Source organism: Grus americana, chromosome 14 (assembly GCF_028858705.1).
Source record: "Grus americana isolate bGruAme1 chromosome 14, bGruAme1.mat, whole genome shotgun sequence".
NCBI lineage: Eukaryota > Metazoa > Chordata > Aves > Gruiformes > Gruidae > Grus > Grus americana.
The window spans coordinates 10,442,966-10,465,762 of NC_072865.1; the positions used below are offsets into that span (position 1 = coordinate 10,442,966).

At 42.7% G+C, this 22,797-nt stretch overlaps 1 protein-coding gene across 5 annotated transcripts in view; it reads right to left on the reverse strand.

Moving 5' to 3' along the window:
• Window positions 1-22,797, reverse strand: part of SFXN1 (sideroflexin 1) — a 47,474-nt gene that overhangs the window by 16,546 nt on the left and 8,131 nt on the right. Inside the window, exons 1-3 of one of the 5 annotated variants that reach the window (XM_054841496.1) lie at window positions 12,108-12,259; window positions 11,318-11,419; window positions 10,470-10,534 (exon numbers count right to left, since the gene is read on the reverse strand). The gene's annotated coding sequence lies outside the window, so the exon portion shown is untranslated. Of the gene's footprint in view, window positions 1-9,592; window positions 9,667-10,469; window positions 10,535-11,317; window positions 11,420-12,107; window positions 12,260-12,300; window positions 12,411-22,797 lie in introns of those variants that run through there. The other 4 variants (XM_054841493.1, XM_054841492.1, XM_054841497.1 and 1 more) reach the window with 4 other exon arrangements.

Sequence of the window (22,797 nt, forward strand, 5' to 3'; positions counted from 1 at the left end):
AAAGCCCAGAAAATTAAAAATTACTTTAGGTTGACTAAGTTTACTTCAGCATCTGATGAAAGAAGGACAGTCCCTGCATTGCACAAGCTATATGAACTTCAACTTTCTTAAGAGAAATTTCTGCAACATATTCAATAGCCAGTTAAAAAAAAAAAAGCCATCCTCCATTTGCAATTCAAATGGCTGAAGCAAATTTGATCTATAAAAATAGAGATATCACATAGCACTTTAGCTGTTTTAACAGGAAACCCATCATCATTATGCGGACGACTGATAGATACGGTGTAAGTCACCACTGAAGAGTATTTTCATTTTAACTCAAGAACACCATGAAGTTGTCTGAGACATTTTGGTTAATTTGATGAAACATATAATGTAGAACAGGAAAAAAAAGTCACAAAAAAAGTAATCATGTAAAGTGTATCCATCATAAAAAAATGTCAACTTCATGGGAAAAAAAGGAGAGATCATTCATGAAATCTGAAGAAGCAATTGCCCATCTCTCAAATGTAATGATGATCCTTCTCCTCTACCTCAAGTGGAAAAACTTTGAAGTCTTTGGGAAAGTAAAAACTTCTACAGAAATAAAGGCTTAAGTCTCCCCATCTATCATAACCAGCCCTAAATCACCAGCAACAGGAAAGAGGGGAAAACTAATAAATATTTACAAGACAGTATAGAACAGCATTTCTAGGAAAAACAAAAACCAAAAAACCACCAACTCCCCAAAAAATCTGCTCTTGAAAGCGAGGTAAATCAGCTGACAGTCATGCAAAAAGGAGATTATACATCTTTGTAACATCTCTCACAGGAACCATGAAATCAACTTTTCAAGCAGGAGGACTGTGTAAAAATTATTCTGCCTTGGACCACTAATCAGTCAGAATTACTCTTAGAGTGGGAATTATTCAGGTAAAAGACTGTTTTCCCTGCATTTACCCAGACTTAGCATTTTTCGGCTTAATAGCACAAGCACGAGTCTTATGTAGGAATTCTGTGGTTATTATTACTGTGATTTAATGACAGTGAAAACCTAGTGGCTACATACTATTTTACAGTGGACTATACAAACATTATGGGAAATATTTCATTTTCTCATAGATCATCTGCCAGGAAGAATCGCCAATGACATTCAGATTGCTCAAATGTTTCCCCAATGTTACACATGCCAATGATGTCAATAGAAACTGTGTATGCACAAGCACGGTGGCACTGAGCACCAGACATGATTGTAAAGCTGTAAAGATAAGGTTGCGAAAATGCAGAATAACTGCATTATACACGTAGATAAGCAATGTTTAAAGAGGATTTGGCAAGTACATTCTATGCAGCACCGCTGAATACTCGAGGCAAAGTCCCACATGTGGTAATGAAGAAAGCAAAGTAACCTACTGCTATTACATCAAACTCGGAGAACCCAGAACGGATTAAATAAATAATAACGAAGGGCTGTCCTTCCTAAACACAGCGTGATTAACAGCTGGATGATGAAAATGTTCTGTCTCAGCTAGTACTACTAAATAAGATTGTTAAAAATTTATTAGAAAATCCTAGTTTGGTGCCACTTAATAAAACATTTACTGGTAATTAAAGTTTCTTTAAGTTAAATAATCAGTTTCTACTAAAAACCCAAGGAGTTTGTTTTCATCATATGAAAATAAACCAAAACATTTAGGATGTTTATGTATTATTTTTATGTTTAGCTTATATTATTTATGATAAACAGTGAAAAACCAAAAGCATTAAATAAGAAAGATCTCTGCTTTCCACCAGACTCAAGCTCTTCCTCAAACAAATAATCTCCAATTCTATAGGACAGATCTTATTACTGAATTTTATACAAGCTAAATCAATTTGGTTAAAAATCACACAAAAATTGTAAGTACACAGATATTCCTGTGTCTCACTCTCTAAATTTTCCTGCCATCAGGAGAAACTCAGAGCTGTACTGGCAAAGCAGAGCTGTTTGCCTTTGCAGTGTAGAGAGCCATTGTGTAAAGCCAAGCAGTGTTTCTACAGATAGCTGAATTCTGGATAATCATGAACTGACAGCACAGACTGCAGGTAGGACACCAGTAGGATTCCTTTTGCTTTTTCCTGATAAACTGTATTAAGAGCTTAAATGCTTAATTAATCCTTTGCAGAAAAGTTTTAAATTCCCAGTTTCTACTCCAAGTCATCATATGCAAGGTTGTTTCAAAGACTCCCAGATCAGTCTGAGCTCTCACAGTTTTTATTGCAATAATTAACACCCCCCCAGCTATTCGCCAAATGCATCAATCATTCTGAATACTTGGATAAAGGAAAACATACTGAAGTATCCCCAGAAATGGTACTGTTTAACACATGTGATCATGTGAAATCACAAGGCCAGGGTTTTCTATATCTGTCCATCCAAGGCAGTGCTCTTTCTGTATTAATATGTGAAACCGGAACAAATGATGAAATAAAACCAGTTTCTACTAACAAAACTTAAGACCTTCTTATGACCAGCACTGACCTTACTGAGAATGGAGCACAGAGCTGGATTTACCCCTTTCTCAAAGGTTAAACAGCTCTGTTCACTTGGCACTGACCCAACCAGCAGCTCTGAACCCCTGGGTACAATGAAGACTCTCGTAGCACAGTGTCTCCTTTCCCATCAGGTGTATACTACATGGAATATGAGCTATTTGCCGCAGTAATTTATTGCATAATTTTAGTTTAATACATTAAAATGATACCATGAGGTGCAACAGAAGAATATGCCGATTGTAATTTGGTGAACGCTATTCACTCTAAAGCATTTTAACTGTTAAGGAGGTGATCCACTACTGCATAGAAAAAGCACCCAAATATGTGTTTCAATGACTAAAATGAACATTGGTAAATTTATTTAATATTATTAGAGCTGACCTACTGAAAACACTTTCTTGCTCTTTCACTGAGTCATTTTTACCTAGTGGCCTTCAGTTTTTCTTTGGTACAAGAGACCTCAAGAAAAACATACTGTTCCAAAGGCCTGTTCATGTATTAAAGCAGTCATTAAATATGTAAGCATAAAGCAAGTATACAAGGAGCATCAGCATTGCTGCTCCAACTTACAGTAAATATAGTCATGATTCAACTATCCTCAGATCTTAAAGTTTCACCATCAAGTTAGGGAAGGTCCTAAAGCTTCCCAGGATACCAGAAGGCTAATAAATGTGGTACAGTAGGGGAAATCAATCTTTTCCCCCCTCCCTCCAGTCCTATTTCCCTCACTGTTAAGTTCATTATTGTATGGCAGCTTTTAATAAGATCTTTACTGCTAAGACAGGATTTCCCTACAGTGAAACAATAAATCTTACAAACTTCAAGAAAATAAGGTGCCATAGCAATATATCATTTACTAAGCTAACCTTGAAGCACGAAGGCATTTGTATCAGAATTATAAATAACTGACATCAGACCAGTAAAATCTGACACTACTTCTTTTTGTAGCCTGCTCCAAAGACATTAGAGGGGCTACTGGCTTTTCAGCATTCTTCTCCCCACACAGAAGGTAAAAGAAACAGAGAATTAAATAACATGACTTGGCTCAAGACCACAGGTCAAGTCACAAATGAAAGTAGAACCTAGACCTCCTGACCTGTGCTCTAAGTATTGCTGATATGGCAAGACACAAGTTGTTATTTCACAAAAGTAATGGCCAGAGATGGAAAGGTGCTGGGTAAGAAGCAGAGAATTCATCCCTCACTTCCAGTTGAATATTCTTGTCTTTCTATTCCACATTCCTGTTTGCAGTACCCTAGGAAAGCAGGCTGAACTCATTTATTCAAAAATTCTTTTCCACTAAAAAAAATAAATTTCTGTACATTAGGGCTGGTAAGTCATTCTATGAATGCTTCCCTATTGGTATATTATTTGTAGGAAAGTCCAAGTTCCAATATTTTTATAATTAAAGTATCAGTTTCATTAAAAAAGATTAAAAACTGCTTAGGATAGCTTATGTTAATCTGTTTAAAGCTGTCTAATGAATGCTTAATAAAGCAGTCCATAAATAGAAGCTCTTTTCTTTCTTTTCACTCTGATTAGCATATATACTACTGGGTTCTCTGTGAATTGTTTTTATACACTTATGACACCTCTGTCCACAAACCCAAGTCATTTAGTAATAAGAAATCTAAACAATAAGGATCTGCCTTCATTGCAGATGGTTCATGGTTCAATTCAGGATCGTTTCACTCCATTTCATTTAGCCTGCCCTGGCAAAGGTGGATCTACAGAAAATACTTTCACATCCTATCTTTATCCCCTTCCCACTTGAACTACTCTATGTCCACTCTGATGCTCCTTGAATCAAAGGTGCTGATATAACTTACAACCCTAGCAGAAAAGTAATGCAGCAGAAAGAAAAGAGAGGCCAGCTCAGTCTCCTAGATTAGTAGTTGAACTGGCACAGCAGAACATCTGGGAGGACAAAAGGCCTGCGCTCCTTCAATAGACTAACCAGTGACCACCTTGGGTTACCATTTTGCTCAAGTTCAGGATCTGCAGATGCTGGAGGAGCCAGGTAATACAAATATTGAAGCCTAACCTTAAATCTGCAGGGAAGACAATGAAGAAGAAACATAAAGCATAGATAAATGCTGGGGGCCCCAGTACGGGAGAGACATTGAGCTGTTGGAGCGATTCCAGAGGAGGCCATGAAGCTGATCAGAGGGCTGGAGCACCTCTCCTATGACGACAAGCTGAGAGAGTTGGGGTTGTTCAGCCTGGAGAAAAGGCAGCTCCGGGGAGATCTAATTGCGGCCTTCCAGTACCTGAAGGGGCCTACAGGAAAGATGGAGAGGGACTGTTTATCAGGGAGTGTGGTGACAGGACAAGGGGTAATGGGTTCAAGCTGAAGGAGGGTCGATTTAGATTAGATGTTAGAAAGAAATTCTTTACTGTTAGAGTGGTGAGGCACTGGAACAGGTTGCCCAGAGAAGCTGTGGATGCCCCATCCCTGGAAGCGTTTAAGACCAGGTTGGATGAGGCTTTGGGCAACATGGTCTAGTGGAGGGTGTCCCTGCCCGCAGCAGGGGGGTTGGAACTAGATGATCTTTAAGGTTCCTTCCAACCCAAACCATCCTATGATAATTTAAAACGTTTCGGCTTGCCAGAGTCAAGAGATTGAAAGTCCACATTATAGACCTAGAATATGGGTGCAAGAGAGACCTAACTTGCTGTAAAGTGGAGAAACTCTCAGTCCTTAAGTGTCTACATAGCAAAAAAAAGGTACGATGGTAGAAAGAGCTAACATGACCTAAGTAGTAGGGGTAAGAGATCAGCCAGGGTGGCCGTAACACATGCTAGCAGAGTAAAAGCACCCCAAAGACAACCCACAACCACTGTGGTTGCCAGCACAAGGTAAAACTCCTGTTCCAATGCCATTCTCATTGCTATTACCCATGCTGGCCAGGCTAAGCTAGCAGAAGCGTGTCAGCACATGCTTTGGTCTGTCTCCTTGTAAATCTACCAAAAAAGGGTTAGTGCTGCAGCAGCAAAAAGCAACCTAGCAGGAAAATGGAAAACATACATTAATGGAGGACCCTTGGCATGTTCTACAATAAAAGATGATGCTTGAAATCAGTGTCTCTTTAGAAAGACAGCAACAGAAAACATTGACTTTAATACTACTAATCTGAATAAAGATAAAGGATAGTATATAGTCTCCAATTCTGCATAGGGTGGGGGGACAGGATGGGTGTCCACCCTGCAAAACATTACATCTCATTCAAAAAAGGATGAAACCTTTAGGTGACATCTATTTAAGTACACAAAACCATTTTCTTCTAAATGATGCAATTGACATAACTTGCTTGCACTTTTAAGAATATATGTAGGAACAAGGCCGTTTCAAGTAAGTTTAAAATAAAAATAATAAAAACTGTGGGCAGGGAGAGACCACCAATGCCCACAAAGAAAGAAAAATACCATGCATACAAGGGTGTATAAAAAGTTCAGACACTGGTATAACATAAAACTTGCAGTGAAGTAAAAAAGGTCACTGATTTTGCCAGTCTCGGGACTCTGAGTCATAGATCTGTTACAATGGTGCCCAAGAGAACCAGTGAATTTCTGCCTTGAAAACTTACAAGTTTTCCAGCAAAATATTTTTAGAATAAAAGCCCCACCTCTTGTATTAAAGAGACTGTATGATGCTACTCATGATTCATCAGCCCCTATTAGTAAATGCTGAAAAGGATAATAAATCCCACAAAGCAAAACCATAAGCCAATAAAATGCCTATGTACTTCGAAGGGATCCTCTTATAAAACAAAATGTCCAATTATAAAGTAAAAATGGTGACTGTACACAAAAATGGTTTCATCAACATATTATACAACAGCCATGCAGTCATCATCATAAACTGTATGGCTTTTTTTAAACAGTGAGACTGTAAAACTGCAAGAAATAGGTACAACACCCTCAGTTTAAGTTGTGGCAACAGTATTTTACCTAACCGTCACCTTAATTTTCAGATACAATTTTCGAGGGATGCTGCTGTTTGTATAATCCATTCAAATATTCAATCACAAAAGTGCTGTAATAAAACTATTTAATTATTATTTTAAGTACAATGCTTTGCCAAGGGTGTAACTCCACTACCTTCAGTGATATAATTATCCATATACATTGTGTGGCCAAGATTTAAGTTCTCATTATCCATATATCCATAATAGAATTGTGTAAAGAAAAAATAAAGGACTTTTGGGTTAAATCAAATTAAAATAAATCCAATTGAACCCCTGAGATAAGTAGAAAGTTTGTAAAGGGACTGGAAAGTAAATGCACAAATGCTCTAGAACAAAGATAAAAATGTTTGCTTTGTGACTGTCAACTACTGAAGGCAAACTTCAACAATTACCTAACACTTAACTGCCTATATATAAGCATCTGAATTTATTGTTCCCATACTTGTTGCTATTCAGAAAGTACCAACAGAGGGGAGAGCACCTGTGAAATAGGACAAAACTTTGAATCACCACCACCTTACTTTTTAAGGTGGAAAGGGAAGCAGCAAAATTACCCAATCTGATCTTGAAACAATTCTCTTCTTTAAACAACTCCATTAACAGAGGATTTGGGAAACAACATTAATTTTACAAACACATAATTGTTGCTGTAATAATCCATACTGAAATGTCATTCTGAGGTCATGTTCACACAGGAAGATCAGCTGTACTGGAAAGGACAAAATACAATGTCATAACGCAGTCAAATGGTTAACACCTATCATGGAAAATATGCAGTAAGGAAGGAAACAATACATATTTTTGGTGTTTCAAACACCAGATCAATTAGAAAGGTATGTAATAGAACCACTTGTACCTGCAAATCCTGAAGCTGGTAATAGTCCACACTAGTAAATTAAACTAGTAATAAAGAACGGACTGTGCTCTCTAGCACATTCGTATTATTAAACCCTCAGTTTCCAAACTAGGGCTGCTGAATCCAAACTGCCCATGGAGAACAGCAGCTAAATCCTCCCTTGTGCTGCCGGATTGTCTGGGTGAGCATCAGCTGTCCTGGGCAAAACTGCTCCACGCTGTGCTCCAGCAAGTTAACAATACGGGGAACCACGTTCCCGTGACTAGGAACACTTTTTGGCACTGTTTACCTCCCCGGCACCGACCCAGAAGTTTGATTATCCCTGTTTTTCACGCTGTGGCTCTTCCTGTGTACCAAGGCATATTTTCAGGCTCATAACTGAGATTTCATAGAGTTTTTCATAAACATATGACTGTCAAGCTAAAGAAATGGCCGCGGCTTGCCATGAGCTTGGCACCAAAAACTGAGCTGAAGACGTGGTTCTGTAGACCGGAGGGAATTGGATGTGGTGATACAGATGGCAGATCACAGAGAGGACACCGCTGTGTGAAACTGCACTTCCCAAGTGCTTTAAAGCAAATTTCACTGCCAGTCTCTCCTCTACCACACTCTCTCCAAATCTCCCTGCTGCTGCCTCCTCCTCTCTCTCCCAAACGCTCTCCCAGCCCTAGTAACTGGAAAATAAAAACAAGCTAAAAAGCAGAGTAGAACTCACTGATGGCTAAAACTAAGGCCTTTGTTTATTTGAAGAGAAACTCTCAACTCTGTATTTTTAATAATCTTCTTAAAAAAATCTCTATTTTATATCAATAATTCTTTGACTATCTTTTTCATCTTGTACTTTCAATTAGAGAGTGACACTGAACTGAGCTGGAAGCCCCAGTACCAAGCACATCCAAATTTCTTGCCCTCTCTGATCAGATGGAATCATCTGCCAGTTCATGGTCTAACATTTAACTGGAAGAGAAAGAGGGCTTAAGAGTAAGTGAGAGTGGCCTCTCTTAAAAAATAATGACATAAAAACCAGCACAAAGTCTGATCAAGTTTTAGTACAAAGGCTACGTTTAGATTTGCCACAGACCCAGCAATAGTAGAAGACTTTAAACCTTGTTTAAAGGTTAACAACATCAGTGGCAGCAATTCTACAAAATGCAGATTCAGGAGTTGTCAGGAGTTCAAGTCTCTGCTGTTCCTTTTCAAAGTTCACCTTTTAAACAACACATTGAAGGTCATATAACCGCCTTTCAGACCAAAGCAATAGCCAAAAGAGTAGCAATGACTATTTAATTTATTTCAGCCAGTAACATACCACTCAATCTTGAACAACCGAGACAGTTGATCACTTATTTTAAACCCTGTTGCATGACTGAATAATCCAGATGGGCACATGATCTAGGAAATTTTGGGCAACTTAAACTCATGCAGCAGCGTGTGAATGATGAAGAGCAGCTTCGCTACCTTCCTTGGAACCATTTATATTTTCTTATGTTACTGACACCTTGTATTTTAACCCAAGTCTCGAAAAGTCCACTCCACAATTAAGAAACTTTGTCAGGTATGTCATTAATTCTTCCAGTATCTAAGCTAAAATTGGGAATAGAGCGCCCGAATTCTCTTAAGTGAGGATCCTTTTGCAAACGTCCTTAGATTGGGTACCGGCTAGGGTACTGCTTCACTCTATACAGAATTTTCTGTTGCTTTTTGCTTTTATGGGGGCTGGAGTCCAGATTATAGCCTCCTGCACCTTCCCCTACAGAAGCGGACTCTATTAACCAGAACGGCCTTTCAACTCTCTTGCATGCAATTTCAGAAAGTCAGCAAAAACTGAGCTGGGGGAGGGAGAAATCTAAAGACAGAGAAAAAGAGTCTACATCCAAAAGCAGTGCAGACATAACTGGGATTATCAACATTGCGACATCTCAATTCTTGGTGCCCAACTCCCACCCTGCAACTTGCAACCCTCTCTTACACAGTACGGGACATGCTGGGTACTCTAGCTTAACAGAGAATTCAAACCAGCCTGCATACAGAAGGGCAAGTGAGTAAACTAGCCAATGCAAATGCTCAAAGAAAAGTGTAACTTCAACGGTGTCCTTTACCAGGACTTAGACCCCTAACTTCAGGTGATGTAAAGGTGGTCAGGTCAGATCATTACTCACAAAATCTCCTAAGTTCCTTTTTGGAAAAATGAGAGTGAGGCTTCTTCTTGAAAACCCAGTAAAACCAGAAAGTAACAGCAGTACCTCTTTCTTACCAGAATCCTAGAGAATAGGAATAGTTCAAAAGTTAGAGCCAGGGGCTGCCGAAAATGTGTCATGTGCAGAGTCACTGGGAGAGAGAAAAAAAAGATTTGACATGCTTAGGCCCCTAGATCTCCATTCTGCAAAGCAGTCCCCTAACAGCCTGATGTCCAGCTGTCACTGCCCTGCTCTGGGAAACAAGAGATGTGATTAGAACATCTTTAGGTTGAGAAAAGTACCTGTTGCTGTAAAATGGGGAGAGGAACGGACTCTCTTCTTCCTCTGACATGTTTATAAACCAAAGTACCCATGGCTGTTTGTTTGTTTTTGCATACCTGAGTTTTTTTGAAACATTTCCCATGCTGCTTTGATAGAGAAATATTTAGGGATCCCATTAGGCCTCTTTATTCCTCAAATATCACATTAGCCCTTTTGGGGGCTCCTGTGCCTAAACAAACTCAAGATTTTTGTTTTCCAGGACCAATGCCGACCACAACAGCTGCTATGTTGGCTCAGGAGAAAAGACAGGAAATTAACTACCTTTTGATTAGTTAAAGGTGACCTATTCTACTTTAAAACTAAAACACGTTGGCACAGCAACAGTAAAAAGGCAAACCCAGCCACTACCCATATTTTAATTGCTCTGGCAAAGAAAAGAACACAATGCATTCTGCAAGGATGTCAATCATGGCAGTATAATTAGTTCAAATGAGAAGCACTAACAGATTTTTAGGGGACAAAAGCATTTTTGTGTGATGGCAAAAGAGCACCTATCAGACTTATTGGGGTCATTAAGCAATGGTATTCCTCTATTTGCACTATGTTTGCTACCACAGTTTGAAAGAAGCAGCACAGCTGATGACTGGGGGAAGTATGATGCAATGTACTTACACCAAATGTTAACAAAGCCACTTGCCAAGTTTTCCTTCCCCAAAGCAGCTTCTACCAGTAAGTATCTATTTAAATCACAAGGAAAAAAAAAAAAATCTGTGTCTGCACTATTATTTTTCCTACTGCAATCATAAAAACAAATTGAACACTGGGGAAGGCAAATCATGGCAACACTACAAGATACTTTTTTTTTTTTTTTTTTTGCTTATAAATGTACGTCCCGCTTGTAGCCTAGCAACAAAAGCAGCAGTCTGTGGTAAACGGATAGAGCCTGCTGCTGGGGCTCTCTCCTCAAAACAGCAGCCATCTTTGGCGTGTAACTTGACGGGAGATTTCATCATTCTGCATTAAAGCTACATCCAGATGTTAGAGGTTGCCGCAGCCAGCTCAGCACTGTCAGCTTTCGATTTGCCACCTCTTCTGCCCTCATGTAAGGTTTATCGCAGAGACATGTCACACGTTCACCTCGTCTCTTTGTTAAGAAAAATAAAGCTTCTTTGCTAAAAAGGGTTAGTGCAAGCTCTTATTTTATTTCAGTCCTGACTGCTGCAAACTTGTCTCCGCTCCTTATTTATTAACCTCCCCCCAAACTGAAGTAGGATTATTTGGCTCTAGCCAGGCATGTTCATGGCCCTCTTCTGTAGTTTTTCACTACTTCATGTATCTTTTTCTGATAGAATCCATACAGGTGATTTTTTAATTGCGCATTGGTACAAAGGCAGTCTTCACCTCCCCCCGCTCTCCCAATACGCCTTATAATCACAATAAATTATTTATAATTCAATAAATTAAACAAATAACCAATACTCATAATTAAAATCCCTGTTTCTGGCTACCAGGTGCCTGACCTTCGAGTTATTTGCTGTGGTCCTCCCCTGGAAAAGACGATCCCTCAGCAGGGAGGCTTGTTTCCTGCAGGCCGGGGATCCGTGCTGCTGCCACGCACCACCCTGCGACAGACAGCCCACGCTCAGGGACGGCTCATGGTCAGGGGGGGATTTTGGGAGCGGGTGGGGAAGCAGGGAGCTGGGATGTGCAGGGAGGAGGTGGGAGGGAAGGGCTGTGGCAGCCCCCAGCCAGCTGCCTGGCACTGCGAGTGTCCGGGCGGCACCTGCCCAGGAGAGGGGTGACCTGCTGGGACAGCGGCTGTGCTCCCACTGAGGGGATGGGGTGACGCATGGGGCTGGGACCCTGCGGAGGGGACAGGGGTGACAAGCGAGTCTGGGCCCCTACAAAGGGGACAGGGGTGACAGGCGGGCCTGGGACCCTGTGTAGAGGACAGGGGTGACCCGCGGGCCTGGGCCCTACAGTGGGGACAGGGCTGACAAGCGGATCACGGCCTCTGCAGGGGTAACACAGGTGACAGACGGGTCTGGGGTACGGGGGTGACATGCGGGGCTGGGCCTGCGGGGGAAGGACAGAGGTGACAGGCAGGGCCGGGGCCCTGCGGCGCGGACCGGGGTGGCAGATGGGGCCGGGCCTCTGCGGAAGGGACGGGAGTGACACGCGGCGCCGGGCCCCCGCGGAGGGCACCGGTATGGCACCGGCGCTGGGGCTGGCACCGGCGCTGCCTCCTCCGCCCGCTCCCCAGCCCCACAGGACCCCGAGCCGCGGGGACGCCCCTGCCCCGGTACTCACGGCGGCCGCCGCGCTGCCAGCTCCACGCCGCCCCTTGCCCCGCTGCCCGGAAGAGACTCGCTCGGCGCCGCGGGCGAGGGGCCCAGGGAGGCGGTCGGGCCGCTTCGCTCCGCCCCGGCGGGGCAGGGCAGGGCCGGGCCGGGCCGGGCGGGGGTGTGCGTCCCGCTGGAGCCGGCCCGGGGCTGCCGCTCACCTTCCCGTGGCTCGGCCGCTCCCCTGAAGCCCCGAAGAAGCCCGGGATGATCCGGTGGCAAAGATGGGTTTCTGCTTGCTTTCACGTTTTCGTCACTCCCGCTTTCATACCTATTGCAGAAAACAACCAGAAAACAAGTGTCAAACCAACGTGGATCCTTGATTTTGTTGGAAGGCTGAGAATGAATCCAGAGCATTTCTTTCCTTTTCGTAATTATGGTCAATCCACATTTTATAGCATCCAATATCTTCTCTATTTGAGAGCAGATGTGCAAGCATTTCAGATTTAATAAAAATAGTAGGCAGAATCAATTACACTGATGAACATAGTGACAGAGGCACAAAGTAGGTCCCTAACATGTTTCAAGAATCAGCACATTAGTGTTTAAGTCTGATAGTGTTATAAGTCAGCAACACGTGAGCTGGCCTTCACCCAAAAGTGATGCTTAGTCTTCTGGGAATGGGGGAAAACGTGTTCAGACACAGCTCTACTGCATCCCATTTACATCCTGCAAACCTCTTTTGTGGACCAGAATAACGTGCCAACACAGAGCCCGATTGAAACTACCGCCTACAACCCAGCCCAGCTCCTTTAAGGTCTTCTGTCAAAATTGCCTTTGTAGGAACGCTGCTCTATCCACAGGTCTCATCCCTGAAGGGGTGGAAGCTGTGCATGCAGAGAAATCTTACTCTTTAACACTCTGAATATGGGGCTGGCAAGCTCTGACCTCCCTGGCACTGCTTGTTGCAGGATGCTAAATGGGAATTTTGTATTAAAAAGCCAGAACTCTCCCCAGGTATTAAATGTTTGTGGAGATACACTTACTGGTGAAATCTTTGCTGTTAAAATGGAACTTCTGTGAAAAACTGGATTTTTTTTTTTTAAATCTTCATAAAAATATAATTGTGTAGGCTGGAGTTTGTTTTCAGCTTTTAACTAGCCTACTCACTTTATGATTTTCAATGAAAAATTAAGATTCAACTTTCATTCTGGCACAGGGACATCAAATCTCAGATGTCCACTTATGCATTTGCCCTGTAGCTCCACAGCCTAGGTCTTATGGATATATATAATAGTTGCAAGTGCAAATATATAAGGTGAGATTCCATCATGAAAGAGTAAAAACTGGCACTGATACCCTTGCACTGCATTTTTCTTGCACAACAAAATTTGTTCACAATTTATGTACTGTACTGCTAGTGTCTTTAGCTCTTTTTAATCCTGTCAGGCAGATCCCAGTCTCCATCACCACTGACAGATCCAATACTGAACACATCTTTGATGGTATCTGGCCCTCACACTTGTTGCTAAAAACATTGCAATGACCAAGTGGGAAAGATATCTCATTCAGAAAATGGAGACAGCTGGATGTCGTGCACAGAAACAAATTAGTTGCCAGTGGGTATTACTGATACCGTGGTATATGGTTTACATTCTGATGACTAATGTCTTCTGCCTCTACTAGTTTTCTTATATGCCAAAGATACTAACTTGTTAATCTGCTTTAAAACCACACATGCTCTTTTCTGCACGTCACAACAGAAACCCTGCTTGCAGATTCTGCAGTGTAAAATATATTAATACCTGAATATTTTCTCTGAGTTGCTACATGTAAAGCTATGGACACATTCATTCATTGAGTTAATGATTTGCTCTATATTCAGTGCAGATGGTTTTGAACAGCTACGTAATTTCTCTTTCACTAGACTAGTTTCTCACATTGCTGGGAAGCAAATCTGATTTTTTGCCATGAATCCTGAAAAGTCTCAAGATGGCTCTGACCAACCAACAATTGCTCATGAGCCACAAAACTGGAAGGCAAATGGGTGAATATGGGTATTCACGAGGAATATCTAATCTCTGGGTACATGTGTTTCTTTGTCTGCACTGATGTTCACACTTAAATGTTTTCATCCGCATTAAAAAAAAAGCAGAATCCAGGAGGATGTGCCAGCTCCTAGATCCAGATGTGTGTTTTGGCCTGATCCTGCTTCTGTTCTGAGGTGAGACCTGGTGTACGGATCCCATCAGTGCCCTCCATGAGCAGGAGGGTTGGGTGGGTGGGCTGGAGGGGCTGCCCTGGTCTCCAGCCAGCTCTCTGCCTTGGAGGATCAGGAGGGACAGACCCCAGAACGTGGTTTTGAGCATATTGATCTGCAGCTGAATAGTGCGGATTTGCTCTTCAAAAGTCCTGGTCCCCCGAAAAGACTCGTACACAGTCTCACGCGATCAGTCCATGTAACTTACCTTGGTCAGTGCCCCATTTGTAAGCTCAAGTGTGTGTTTTCTTACAGGTTCACGCAGAGTGTAGCATCTTGCTGGTTAAATTACAGTGCTAGTACTAACGGTACATACAGAAAGTACGTGCCTAGAGAATACAACTGAATTAATCAAATAAGCCCTACCTTAGGTCCTGCTGAAGCATTCCTTTCAGTTGCCTTATTTCCTAAGGAATACATTAACAAGACTCCTGCAAACCTCCAGATGTACATTCAGTCCTTTGCATTTGTTGAACTAGGGATGAATTTAACCACCTGCATGTTTTCACCTGAAAGAATTCCTGGACTATTATGGAGCAAAGGCTTCCCTGCGCTCACCAGAAAAGGAGGATTTCTGTTCCTCTACAATTACTGCCTCATCTAAGAAATAAGCTTTACTGTATTTGCTTTCCTCAAGCTTTCCTGTGTTCATAATATCTACATTGAACATTAATGCTTTTTACGTGTTTTACCATTTCAAATTGGCACTGGGAATCAACTGAGGAAAACCAAGAGCTGCTGCACGTTGCACATTGCATTTATTAACATAAATGTCCAGTAAGTGGCACTGCAGGACCAGGTTTTCTGCAACCCTGGCTCGCAAACAGTGCAGTCAAAGAGAGCAAAGGCAAGCGTGGGATATGTCAAGACTTTTCTGCTCCATGAAAAAAGTAGTCGTAGAGCAGCTGGGAAACTATGTGTGGTGACAGCCCTGAAGGTGCAGTGCGAGGAACTGGGGAGTTTTCAGCTGCTGGCTCTGGAAAACGGTGTTAGGAACTGGCCTTGGCACCAAGCTGGCTGTTATCAGGGGTTTGCCAGAAGAAAGCGGCAACATTTCTGGGAACTATTTGTTAGCACTCACTTGATGGGAGGTGCCTGTGAAGGTTTTGTGCTGGGTTTTGCTATCAGCAGCAGAATACTGGTCGAGGTGAACCATGTGTATACAGCATTTCCTATGGTCTACTGACTTGCTGTACATTAATTTTATGTAGAAAATCCAAACCCCAGGCTGGAAGGGACGTCAGTACAGTCTGAGGAGTGCCCATAAGTTCAAAGATTGTTTCTGTAAATGAGCAAATGAGCTAGGGATTTCTGCGAGTCTGTGCCAGTATATCAAAACCCATCACTCTGTTTTCCCAGTCTCAGCCGATAACGAATAAACTATTATCTAGGGAAATTTGGTCAAACAGACAAGTAACACTACACTTTTTGGCAATATAAATTGTAATGAAACTCTTATATAAGCTGATATAGGATTACTTACAAAATCAGTTAAAGTTTTTGGCTCTGTCTGCAATATTTGAACCTAATTTTAGGTTACTCATGCTATACTGTGCCAAACTAAATTGATGCATACCCAATTTTCCTATTTATCTAGATGAAAACATGCATAGTTATATCAGATAAGACTGGAAGGGAATGAACATGAAAAGCCAATCTGCATTTAGAAGAGACATGAAGCTACGTTTAAAGGGATAAACCAGCCTTTCAAGGGGATTAGGAAGCCATTTCCTCTATGATTTGGCTATTTTATAAATGTCTCCTGTGGGATGCTTCATGCTCTGAAGCATCTGTGCCAGCCACTGTCGGCAACGAGACACTCGACTAGGCAGACTGGTCTGGGATGGCAATATGCAGCTATGGATGTCGTACGGGGCAAGAGGAGGTGTAGCACCATCCCGTAGGGCACAGGGAACAGCCACAGGATCTCACAGCTGCTTCACCCAGGCCTGACAATTTTTTTTTTTCATCATCCTCGAGGGACCAGATATCACCTCCTGAGTCTTTCAGATTACTTTTGGAAATAGCAATTAAGATATGCACTTGATAACCTCTGATGGCACGTGGAAGCAGAAGATGACTCACACAAGAGCATGCTATAACAACACGGGAAGGCATGCAGTAACACAAGCAAGCAGGAGAGAACCATACATGACAGCACAACATATGACAAAACTAGACAGCATGGGACAACTCAGAATAACATATGACATGCCACAACACAAGATAGCATGCAACAGCACGAAGAGCATGGAACAACACTTGACACCATGCCACAGCACGATAGATATACCTGGGAAGCTGATAGAAATACCTAGAGAGCAGTGAGAGATTCATAGCAGCAGGAAATTACTAGAAAGGTATGGAAAATACCTAGAAAACCATGGGAAATTCCTAGAAAGCTGCAGGGAACTCCTGGAAAATGATGGGAAATTCTTAGAAAGCAGAATTGAATACCTAGAAAGCTGTGGGGGGACTCCAGGAAAGCAAAATGTGAATTCTGAGAAAGTTGGCTACAAATTCCTAGAAAGCTGGAGGGAATTTCCTATAAAGTAAGGAGGTATTGCTAGAAGACAATGAGGGAATCCTAGAAAGAAATGCATGGTTCCTAGAAAGCCGTGGGAAATTTCTAAAGAGCAGAAGGGAACTCCTGGAAAGCAGAAGGGAATTCCTATAAATAGTGCACAATTACTGGAAAGCATCAGGGAAATTTCTAGAAAAGCATTAGGGATTTCTTGAAAGCAGCTGGTAATTCCTAGAAAGCAAATGTAAATTCCAAGTAAGGTAAAAGAAACACTTGGAAAGCAATGGGAAGGTTTCCTAGAAAGCAATATGAAAATCCCTGGAAATTCCTGGAAAGCTGGAGGGGACACTCCCAGAGATCACTAGAAAAATCCTAAAAAAGCATGTGAAATTCCTAAAAAGATGTAGAAAAATGCAAGAAAGCAATGGAAAAATCCTGGCCAAGCTGTACATCCTGTAGTTCCTAAAGACCTGGGGGAAGTTCATAGTAATGCTGAGAAATGCACAGGAGAAAATCACCCACTCTAAAGAGTGGGGAAAAAAATGAAACCAAAATGTAGATAGGATCAGATCCCATAGCCTTTCCTGAAAGGTAACTTGTACCTAGAAGACATCCCTAATTGGAACTTCTCCTGAATGGAGAGGACCAGCTCACTCTGAATGCCTGCGTCAGTGGAGCTGAGCCCTATCGTGCACTGAGCCCTGGGCAGTTGAGCTTTGCGGGAAGGGAGCAGGGGGAACTTGCTGACTTGGAAGGCCCTTGACCTTGAATCAGATTTTGACAGATGGATGATGAAATTCAGGGAACGTTTCCAGCCTGGGAAAGTACTGTCTGTTAGAGACTGTCACAGCAACAGCTCTTTGCCGCACAGGGCAGGGAAAAGCCAAGGGCATCGAGGCAGGCTGCAAAGAGCGAGATGTTGCTTATGTTGCTGGGATGAAACAGTCCTGCCTGATGTGGTGGGACAGGCACAGAAGCTGGAACAGGAAAACAGATCCAGATGAGCTAGGGTGAAAGTGGATTTGGGATTATATCGTAGTTTGGGGTAATCCAGTCAGATCATTGGGGTTTTTCAAAAGTTCAAAGAAAGTTATGGCAAGAGGAGTGAAGCAGCCCAAACTTTAGACCATGGTTTGGATTCTTGTTTGGAATATCATTCTAGTGTTTTATTTAACTTGGTGGAACATTTCTGACTGCCATCAAGCCTAGACTGTGTGATATGGTAAGGACTTGGACAATCAGCATCTTGACTCCAAGAACTATTTAATCCTCTGGGTTGGTACAGCTGCAACCTCGCAACGGCTGTCTGGTGCACTGCAGAGGGGAAAAATGCTGCCTGAGACAGCAAAGCTCCAGGACTGGGACATTTGGAGTGGTCTGGTCATCGCTGGACTGCTGGTTGACCCTGTGTACCATAGCTGGACCTGCTGCGCTCCTGCGTGGGCACCGTGGGGCTGCCCCCCTTGCAGAGAGCCCTGGCTGGGCATCCCTGGCAGAGCTGCCTGCTCCTGTGGCTTCCTGCGGCACAGGCGTGAGATGCCTCTGTTGGTCTTCACTACGAACATGAAGTGATGCTCTGTGCAGTATCAGCTTCTATTTTTTTTTTTTGTAAGTATTAGTTTAATTATCTTTAATTGTCTTTAATTCAAGGATTTGTAGCCTGCCGATGGAAGGGCTGTGGAGCCTGACTATACTGGATGTGCAATAACATGGACTTAAAAATAAGCAACTGTAGTGCAAACTGTTGCTCACTTGCTCCACTAAGCTTTAGAGGCAACGGGCTCCAGTAGGTACCAAGCACACTCTTCATCATCACACGTCCTGCACCAGAAAACCACAGAAATCTGCTGGTAGAAGTTAAACAGTTCTTCTCCACCCGTCAGTCAGGGGCTGGGCTGGAATATGGGGAAGGATCCATTTTATGCTGGCACGGAGCTCAGGAGTAAATCTGTAACACCAGTTTAGGAGTGCCACCTACCAAGCCATCTGCTAAGAAAATTGTATTATCTGCAGTTTCATCCACTGTTGCTAGAAATCGCTATAGCACTCATCTGTGAAGAGTTTTGCTGCTAATATATCTATTTGTATTCTTTTTATCCATCCACTCAGAATTAATTATTTCTCAGATTAATTTCATTCTAATGAATCATTCTGTATCACTGGCTTTATTTCATTTCTGAGATACTAATTAATATGTCAAAGCCATCTTTAACATTAAAAGTGCTGTCATTTTTTTTCTGTGACTTTTCTTTTGATTCATATATTCAGTTTTTCTGAGAACCTAAAATGTCTGTCCAGTGTGGAGTGAAAGAAAAACATGCAAGCTATACAGTATTAAAAATAATTATGCATATGCAAATAAAGCATAAATTAGGAGGCAATGGCCCAGTCTATTTTTATGTTTATATACTAGTTTATGTGCTATTTCATATAGTAGGTCCTCAGCAATCAGCTGTGTAGGGTTTTAATATGCATGGATTAGAATACAAAATTCAGCAGCACGTCAAGTGTCTACATTTGTCGGTGAAATTAGCAGAAATTTTGAGATATTTTGTATTTCTTGATTTAGTTTAAGTTTTAAAGAAGGGGTCTTGTTGGTTTGCTATGGATTTCCTGGCACTGTTCTGCCGTGCCGCAGGGACGAGGCAGTTGGAGGAAGCGTTTTTCTTTCCTTAGAGCTCTCCTCTCCTCTCCTCTCCTCTCCTCTCCTCTCCTCTCCGCTCCGCTCCGCTCCGCTCCGCTCCGCTCCGCTATAATTTATTCTCATCATCCTCTGCAGCTTGGCTCTCTACCCACTCTGGAGGGAAGTGTTGGCAGGGCAGTAATCCCCCTCCTACCCTGGATCTGCAGCAGATGGAAATCCCAGAAAGAGAAGGGGGAAAATTTTAGGCTTCCCTGCTTGACCGATTTCCAGGGTGATGTAAGATCCAGTAATGGCCTTTGGTTTGACGGGACGGTCGAGCTGCGAGAGGAAGGGTCACTCCAAGGGTTCACTGCGGAAAATCTTTCTTTCTCTGGACCTGTGGGAGTGAGTGGTTGGAATTGGAAAACCCCATAAAAAGTCACTGCATAAGCTCTGCCAATTAAACAACACGGTTATTGGCAGCATCGCACCGAGCTTAAATTACCCATGGCTGCTGCGTGGCAGCAGGCTGGGGACTGTTTAGATGACAGCTTCTGCTCGGATCCTGGGCCACAGGTTTGGTATTTCTCTTTCTTTCCTGTCTTCCACTTCTCTCCAAAAAGAGCGATTTTGTTGTAAAATCTGGGGATTTACAGCTGAAACCAACCAGCTTTGATCTGCGTTTGCACTGCAAATGCAGAGAGGGAAGGAAAGGGGAGCAGAGCCTGAATGGAGGGGAACACCGCTCCTTTCCCTTTACAAACAACCAGATTATGGTTTCCACCACTCCTCAAGCTTGTGCGTGCAGAGCCCTGCAGACACGAGGCTGCTTTTTGAGTCTGCTGCCTGGTCTCCTGCAGAGCAGAAATCCTTTCTGCAGGCTTCCTCCACCGTGGCCTGGGGATGGAGGTGGGCTCTCCCGGCTGGGGCCAGGGTTGTGCTCCGACATTCGAGCATCAGTGTACCAGGAGGGGAGATGCCAGAGGAGCAGCGTGCCTGGTCCTGCCTCGTGAGCACCCCGAAGCCAGTACATGAGCTCCAGATCCTGAAAACTAGTAGCACTGCCGAACAAATCCTTCCCACTTACACCCTCCTTGCATTACCCCTTGTGTCCAGCTCTGCCGCTGCCTGAATTAGCTGCCTTGAAAAATTAACTCAGACTTTCATAAATGATGTTTCTGGTTTTTTTTTTTTTTTTTTTTTTAGTTTTCCTTTTCCCTGTCAGTGTCCAGACTTCTGCACATACTTCACCAGTGACCTGATACCCAGGGATGCTTCGTGCACCAGTTGCCATTGGAAATAGTGCACAGAAATATGTTTTTTGAGATCAATCCTACTGAATCCTCCAGACTCCGAGGTTCAGCTGCAGATGGACATACTACATAATCTACAGTCAAAAGAAAAAAAAAGCGCCTACACTCAATACTGAATATTTAGGCCTCTTGTCATCAGTGTTTGGGGACTAACAACCATTTTTCTCACTGATCCTTTCTCCCTGCTGGTACATCTTTATCATTCAAGAATGAGCTTGAGATCCTTGGAGATGGGGGGGGGGGAGGGTTTTAGCAGCAAAGTAATAGTTTTTTTCTGCTTAGCTCTTTGCTCTGTGCTTTTGTACTCACTACTGTGGTTTTCCCTGTGGAATGCCCAACACGATAATATCAATTTAGCCAGTGTGCTTCACTGATCTTTCAGAGAGTTCATAGCTGTTGTTTGATTTCCAGGAACCCTTGATTTTTGTGAGAAGGTTACATTGAGGCTAAAGTTATCTTGGCTTATTAGCAGTGATTTAGAAACCTAACAGCTCTTTTAGACATTAGTTCTGCTAACATGCCTCAGCTGATTTCATGTTTAATAAATCCCATGCATGCATACTCAAAAAGTCATCCCGAGGGTGACGTGAGTACAATTTTATCCATGTACTGTAATATTATTTCGTAAATGAAGCTGCCTTTCTCCAGCTCTAGTATGGGAGCTATTTTGTAGATTAAAGCATGTTTATCTCTGAATGCAAGATCTGGACTTCGTTCAACTCTGACTCGGTCTTCCAGTAGCTAATTCCTGTTTGGATGAAGATCATTTGGATCAAGGTGTTACTCAGTATTTATATTTTTAAATCTTCATATGGACCAAATAGGACTTTCTCCAATCAGAGTCTCCTGGGAAGAGCAGGTGCCTTGCAGGGTGGTAATAGAAACACAAAAGCTTTCCTTTGCTGGGCATTGCTTTGATTCCAGAATCATTCAGTAGCGATTGAAAAGCATTAAATAAAATTAAGCAGCTGTTTTATGTGGGTACCCAGGGAGAATTAAACAAGGTCTGTGCTTGTTTCTGAATCCCCAAGAAACACCTGCACTGTCGTCCTGTTGCTGGCAGTTTTAGGCAAGTCCTGACCTGGACAAGAGCTGATCCTTCTCACGCTGGCTGGAGGCATGTTAGCCAGACAGCAGCGAAAGGAGAATTCACCCTATGCTTTGTGTAACTGGCTCCCAGTGCCAATCAGCTGCCTAATCCCACCACTAAATTTACTGAAATAAAAATAGGAGTTTAATGGATTTCACTTTTGTTCCTCACCTGGGTATGACTATTAAGTCATGAAAGTTTTACAAGCTTACAAATTAGCTGACGTGACAAATGAGTACAGCGGGGTGGCCTGCATGAAATGCTGGCGTTTGAAACCTGCGTAGCTGTCGGAGGGGCTTTGCTCCACTAGTATGGTCTCGGCCGAGCCAGACCCCTGTTCTTCCGTGAACTGGCCACGCAAACTTAGAGATGGGACAGAAGAGAGACTTTGACTCCTAAACAGACACTTGCCTTGGCTGAACAAAGAACCATGAGATTCTTAAAGGCTGCTGTGAGTAGGAAGCTAAAAGGCTTTTTTTACTGTCAGATTCAAATGGAAGTTTTAAACCCTCACCTATATGAGCAGCATTAGGGTCTTCCAAGGGTGAATTCAGCCTCTTTCCCAGGAAAGGCTATTCCCTAGCAAAAATGAACTGAAAAGCAGAGTTTGCTGGATGAGTCAATAAGCAGATGATTGAGAGCAGGCTGCTCTCTTCTCTGCAATATGTACCTCGGCGTTTCTCTCCAGTATGCCTGAAAGATTGTGCTGTTTGTGTATTCTGGAGCAGTGATTTCTCCTGGAATAATCCAGGATGGCTGTGGTAGAAAGCCATTCCGGAGGGGCCTCTGGAAGTTGCTACAAATAAAATCAAGTGCTCAGTGACTTCTTATGCAGGCAATGCTGCCCTCACCCTAGGGTATCTACTGAGAGACAGGAGCGTGCTACATTTTCAGAAGGTAAGTACCAC